Here is a 7,612-nt window from a genome sequence, read left to right on the forward strand (position 1 = left end):
GGCCTTGCATTTTTATGGAAATTTGCTCCTATAGTGACAAAGTCAGCAGTGTGTTTTGTTCGTTTGATTTCCTTGGTTTTCTTTGTTGCCCCTTAGAACTGACTTGTTTACATGGCTTCTACTTCTAAAATGTTCAGTATGCTCTCAGCACTATATACAGTTGCCTGTAAAACACTGACCTTTAGTTTACATAGTACTTTCTGTTTTAATTGTGTGTACTTGAAGAGTTGAACGAAAATGCTAATAAATTGTGATACTCTGTGGGAAAGATGTTTCTCGTTATTCATATGTAAATCTGCATCAAAGATGGATGGTGATTTCATCTATTTGGACAGAAATGGCTATTGTGCCATAGACTACCTTTAAGGTCAAAGCTGTCTTTTTTTTTTTTTTTTTTTTAAATCATACCTAATTCATAACTAGGAGCTCAGTTAAAGGAATAGTTCATGTAAAAATGAAAATTTGCTGAACATTTCCTCACTATAAGTTTAACTGGAACAGACTAGGAGAAATTTAGCATTACATCACTTGCTCAACAATGAATCCTCTGCAGTGAATGGGTGCCATCAGAATAAGAAGCCACATATTTTATTTGAAAGCAATGGTTTAAAGTAAAAAAAAATAAATAAAGGACAAAGGATTTATTACCAACAATGTTAATAGATTGACTGGAGTCGTGAGGATTGCTTGTGGATTATTGTAATGTTTTTATCAGTTGTTGGCACCCATTCACTGCAGAGGATCCGTTGGTGAGCTAATTATGTAATGCTGAATTTCTCCAGATCTGTTCAGATAAACAAAACAACTCATCTACATCTTGGATGACCTGAGGAAGAGTAAATATTCAGATGATTTTCATATAGATTTTCAACTACTACTTTCATAAGACCGTCATTGTGAAACAATATTCATTGTTATTGATAGAGGCTGGACTCGATCAATATTTCATTTTAATACCCTTTATCAACCAGCAGATGGAGCAAAATTGAAACTTATGAAAGATGGAAAATAGAAACAGAAACGGATGTAACAAAGCGGATATTACAACACAAATAGTCGTGTTACTGTGTGAATACATGTGAAGTAAGTAAATTGAATTGTGTTAAATGTTCTGTTGTCTGGACCTGGGCCTGGTCACAGCACTGAATGTCTTTCATCTGCAATCCATCAGATCCTTCCACTTCAGGATGTTGGATCGTTTAAATCGTTTGTTTCATCCGTTTTTATTAGTAAAGCCTGTCACTTCTGCTCAAGGATGAGGTGAATTTAACCAGACTTGTCAGTGCCACCTAGGGGACACGTGTCTGGGTGGTGTGATTCTGTCAGGCTTAATTTTTCCATTAAGCCTTAATAATTCTGCAGAAGATTTCCCATGAATCTTTGTGGGTTCTCTCATTTTAATCATGAATTTCTATTCACCAGGAGCCAAATCTGTTTAACAAAGTTTGACATGATCAAACTTGCTGAGAAAAGAAATGGGAAAATTGCTTTAACTGTCTTGTAATACAGAAAATGGTAAAAGAAAGATTAAAGAATGATCACGGAGTTTGTGTCTTTTTCTCTTTTATTTAATATTATATCTGGATCATAATGATGAAGCTCAGACTAGTGTCTCACGTTTCAATCAGTGCGGATTCAAACTTTAAATGGATCTGATGTAACTATCAAAAAAACACACACACACACACACACACACACACAAAGGATGCTTTGAGGGAAATTTCGTTTTTAATGTTTCTGTCAGATTAATTTTAATTAAAACATGCCTGTTCTCAATTTTTTATGCTAAATTTGTGCTCAGTTGTCTTTAATGTCAATTTTGTCTGCCAAATTCATTTACAATGATAATATGAATGAATGAATGAATACACAAGCAAACAATATATATAAAAAAGGTATTTGTGTTTATAAGCTATATTTGGCTTGCTAGTTTATATTATCTCAAAGCCTTACTTGTTCTCAGGCATGGGTTATTTAATACTGGCCTGCATGTCATTATGTGACCTAGTTTAACATGGACTGAACATAAGCTGAGTGTTTTGTGTTGTGTTTTAAAGGAAATCACAGTGTGCTGTAATTTCACTTGGGTGTGTCGTGTGAAGTGAAACGAACACATGAGGGCAGCAATGAGCTGAGCAATTTGCCTCATTTTTTGTTATTTTCTGTTCTCAAGAAACATGTTGATGGCTAAGTGGCATGTGATACAGTCTAAATTAAAATAAAAAAAGTATGATGGTGAACAGCCTGATTATAAAAATGTAATTTTAAGTAGTGGAGAGCCATGATTTGTAACTAAATATATTTAGTTCTATTTGAGGACATCTCCCATCAGTTCAAATTCTAGGAGCATCTATTCTAATTTAAATGGTCCTGGTTGATTCTTGTCTTGTGTAGCACTGCGTCTTTAAGAATGTGGGCGGGGCTCATCTCTGTGTGGATATGCGGCGGCCAGCGTCTCACGAGCAGACTGTGATAACGGAGAGTAGTGAAGGTAAGCTGCAGCACACTTCAGATGATCATATTAATCAACAGGTCCACTGAGAGCCTGACACAGATTCGCTCTTGTTTGTACAATGGTATGATTATTTCTAACTCTGAGTGACTGACACTGGATGTGCGCCGCAGTCTCTATACATCAGCGCTCCAACTGTTAATATGATCATCTGAAAGCAACACAGGACGTCATACTGCTGTTTGATACAGTTTGACACTTAACTAGTGAATATAAATCGTCATTCATAAATGCACTCCGTTTTACTGAATAGCTTTTTTCTTATTTGTGCCATCAAGTTGAGAATATAAATGTTTGATTGCAAATTATATTGCATAATAATTGAGATTGAACTACCATAAATTTCTACTTGTTTATTATTATTATTATTAGTTTGTATGTCTCCTTTTGTTTAATCATTTCAGACTCTGTTAAATTACACCTGTTGCTATGACTGCAAATAGATTGTGTCCATGGCCCTAACCCAACTCCCAAAATCCAAAGACAGTGATTGTTTATCTGTTCTTTCATACCCAAAAATCTGCCCCTAGTTTGATGTGCAGCACTACAGTAATTCTATGTACACTACTTTTATGTACCATCTTAAAGAGACCGATAACTTGTATATAAAAAACCTGTCATCATCTACAACCCCTCATGTCATTCTAAACCTGTATGACTTTATTTCTTCAGTGGAAAAAAAATGCTGTTTTAAAGATTGTTGGTAACCAAACAGTTTTGGTAACCAATGACTTCCCTTACATGGACTAAGAAATTCATTCATAACTCATTTTATTATTCTAAAACACCAGTTTGAGCAGGTGGAAACCATGGCAGCTCCTTTCAGATCACTTGTGGAAGACTATCCGAGATACCTCAAATCTTTTGAGCTATTTCTGGAGCGCTCATTCATAATACTCTACCAGACATACTGGCAAGGTGCTTTATCGTTCTTGATGAATGTCATATTTTATTCATTTAGCCTGTCCTAGATTTGTAATACAGAGTGTGCCAGCAGATTTAACAATGACAAGATATTATAATATTATCTTGCCTTTATGATGTTCTCTCTGCTCTCTCTACAGCGTCGGAGGGGGGAGATCTGTTTTCAATGTAATGGGAGTAGGGAGTGGAGCAGGTATACTTTTCATAACGACAAAATTATTAAGATTCTGATCCTTTCATACAGTATATCAGATTTTAATACCTAACAGAGTTCTCACTTCTCCATGTGCATCTAATTTCCAGGTGAGATTGATCAAGAGATGCTAGCACAGCTACACCTGAAACATCCACAGGGCAAAGTCGACAATGAAATGGTTGATCCAACCAATGACATGCTGTATAAATATAAATGTACCAGTCATTTTATCGAAGCTCGTATAAGCTAACCATATATGCTTTTACTAATTCTACCAATAAATGCCTTTTTGTCCTGTTCTCTATCTGTTTAGTTCGAGTGTCAACAACTCCAGATCTTGATTATGTAAACTTTACATGGAATAAGATGACAGCATCTGAATTTGAAAAACAATTGACAAGAGAAAAACCCTTGGAAAAAGATGGCCTTCGTTCACATGATTCAGGTTTTGCGCTACCACCAAATTATTGTTTTAAAGTTGTGACATAAAGGAAGTAGCGACAGATCTTTATACTTAAATTTTCTGACCTACTTTAGGTTGATTTGGATTATCAATAAAGAAATTCATGATTATTTTAATTGGTTGTTGAGTGGATTGAGACAGATCTAAACACAGCCGGATGGGACCTAAGTACAGTAGACTAAATGATTGGACAAGTCTGGCATACAGTACATCACCAATGAGAAGCCTAATGTTTTACAGAGATTGAGTTATGCCATTTTAATTTAGAATTATTATAGGCCACAAAAAATAAAGATATGCATGGAAGAATCATTCACAATAAGTTCATTGTAACACCTACAAAAAAAAAAAAAACATCTAGAAAAAAATATTAATTTGAATTTCATGTGACATTTTCATTAATTTCATCAAATTAAGTCAATTAAAATAATATTAATTAGATCTGTATAATATCAAACATTTTTTGTTGTGTTTGCAGAATATTAATATCAGTCTGTTTAACAGATGCCATACTATGTCAAAGATCCATTGGCTACTGTCTCATTTTTTCGGAGTCTTCTACATAAAGATGGGAAACTGTTAATCATGGTGTCAGGTACAGTAAATTCTGTTCAAGTTCAAAACTTCAAAGTTCAAAGCTTTAAACTTTTCAAGGTAATTGCTGTTCTAAAGAATGTAATATTGTAACATGATTTTGTTATGGGTGAACAAACAGAAAAAAAGGAAAACCATAGGAAACCATGCACAGTTTATTTTGCATCAAACAAAACTGTTTTAATGAAGGCCTGTGTAGTTGACGGGTCATGAAGAGACCCTGAAGTACAAACTCCAGTATGAGTAACTCTGTACATACTTTGTTTATATTGTCTAAGCAGCAGATTACAACTTTTATATATTGAGTTATTAACTATGATTTTACTACAACAATCTTGATGATGGAAGAGATGAGATTGACTACTTGTGTTGTTGTGACCTTATACCTCATTTAGTTCTGGAGAGATCTTTAAAACCTAATCAGACAGGACAAAGGTTGTGTACATTTCAAGGTTAAAAATACATATACTTGAAAGTACCACCAAATTTATTAGATTATGGAGTGTAGAGGGTTAGAATAGCACTTCCTTCCCCTGACAGCACACGTACATCACGGAGACGTCTATTTGACATCTGCAGGACAATTTTTTAAATGTTTGTTCATCTGCAATACGTCTGTGTTTCCTATCAGATGTGTTTCATTATTAGATGTCTTTAAGATGTTTATGATTTAGAACGTATGTAAAACATCCTAAAGACATCTGTCAGATGTTTGTACAAAGTACATGCTTTTCAGATCAGTAATTTTGAAAAGACATCTTGCATACATACATGTGCTATCTGGGTTCTTTTGTGTTTGCTGACATTAGTATTGTAAAGTATAATGAAGCAGCTGGGTGAAATACAAGTGTCATACAAAAGGAGTAAGTTAAGACAAACCTGTCTTGAAAATGTCAAAATCACACAGGACCAGATCTGGAAGACATTGACACAGAGATACAATAAAATACAATAAAAACGTAACGTAAACGTCAATATTGTGTTGGTTTTTCACTTTCCAGAGCACTTAAAAATCGAACCGCGATCCACGTGGACTATTTACAGAGAGGAAACTTACAGCAAAACATTTAAATGGACTTTAAAATGAATAATGTTTAACATTAGGTGGCCGTAACAATATATACACCAAGGAGACATCTATTTGACGTCTGCATTTACAGTACATCTGCTAGATGTATTTTTAGTGTTTGCTCATCTGCTTTCTTTCAGATGTCAAAAAAACATTTATTAGATATTTATATTTAGATGTTTATGATTTCCCAGATAGCAATAGAGCAGGTAAAAACATTCAAAAATTTTTGGTTTGGTAGCATTTTTCTTTAAATGTTAATGAGCTCTGCTGACCCCGCCCCTCTCTCCAATTTAGTTTAGCCACATTCATTGTGAAACTTGCTAATTAGCACATTGTTAGGAAAGGCGATTTGCAAAGATTCATTAAAAAACCTTATTCTTAAACGATTTGTGCAAAAATATTGATTACATTCCCTTCAGAAACAAATGTAGTCCACTAAGTCTCCAGCAGCTCAGATGTAAGGAGTGTTGTTCATTATTACATCCAACAAAAGAAAACCTTGATTGTTGAGGAGAAATTCTTGTCTATATCTTCTCTGGCATCAAAACAATGGTGGACTGATGACAGTCACTCAAGGCGGGTCTAAGGTAAGATGCCAGTCCAGTCTGTGTTGAAACTCTACTGTCAATCCGTTGGAGGGGCCTGTCTGTGTTTGGTCAAAAAGACTTGATTTAAGAAAGGAGTAAAGATATGAGCAAATAAAAATAAAAACACTGGGTGAATTTTTTATCATGATAGGGTGGTTATGTACACACACTTCCAACACACAATTAAATTCAAAATACTTGTAACATCCGATGACCCCTTAAAATTAATTCTCTTTCCGTGCTTACAGTAGTGTTTTAATATAAACACATGCATTAATAAAGAAAGAGATGTTTTAAGGTTAAGTTGGAGTAGATTACTTTTTGTGATGGGTGTCAAGCTGTAATAAAGATGAAAAATAATAGAAAGTGTTGAAGTTGATATTTCATAATTGACGCAAATGTTCTGTTCCACAAATGCAAAAATTCTTTGGCAAAATATACAGAAAGATGTAGACATCAACACTCATCATAAAAAATGTCCACAATGGTGACAATCATCAAACTAAGCAGGTTATGTGTAGCATGACACACTTTTTCTTAGCATCTTCTTCCAAATTGACTCGTCGATTTGTCGCTCTGTTGAGAATGTATTGAATCTTAGTCAGGAACATACTCGGTGTTGAATAAACTTACTCCCGGGTGCGTTTTTGGAACAACAGCATACCTCAAATAAGCAAGGTTTGGGGTTAATCAACCGAGAGATCAGGGTTTAACAGATGGTAAGTTAACCGTGCTTACTGGAATACACCCCAGATCAACTGCAATGCATGCTGGGAGTCACGAATGAGTTTTGTACATGTTGATACCCAGCATGCATTTCAGCATAAAATGTTCTTTTGTTGATTGACTGAGTTTTATATGCTGATTCTTGATGTCTAATTGATTAAGAAATGTAATGTTTTATTATTATTATTATTATTATTATTGTATTTTCTGTTAATTCACAGAAGTATGATAGCTGTACCACTGCTTTAATCTCACACTGTAGTATCACACATCTTTCACACATAAAAAAGTTATTTAAATAACCTTGCAATGATCATACTCACGATCACCATCACCTGATCCCAGTGGATCTTAGTTTTCATTGCCTAAACAAATGTATTTTATCACATTGTTGCAAGTGACAATACAAATCTAACATTAAAGTACGAAGAGTCAAGAGCCCAACTAAAGCAAACACTTATCACAATAATTGTGGTCTGTTGAAATGTCAAAAAAAAAAAAAAAAAAAAAACTCAACATTAATTGTGGGTGCAAAAAT

General features: G+C 34.4%; 1 pseudogene; it reads left to right on the forward strand.

Annotated features, from left to right (window-relative positions):
• The first annotated feature begins 2,417 nt into the window (after positions 1 to 2,417).
• LOC113074587 (histamine N-methyltransferase-like) lies at positions 2,418 to 4,690 on the forward strand (annotated as a pseudogene).
• The last annotated feature ends 2,922 nt before the right edge of the window (positions 4,691 to 7,612 follow it).

The sequence above is a fragment of the Carassius auratus genome, unplaced genomic scaffold, assembly GCF_003368295.1.
Source record: "Carassius auratus strain Wakin unplaced genomic scaffold, ASM336829v1 scaf_tig00015220, whole genome shotgun sequence".
Lineage (NCBI taxonomy): Eukaryota > Metazoa > Chordata > Actinopteri > Cypriniformes > Cyprinidae > Carassius > Carassius auratus.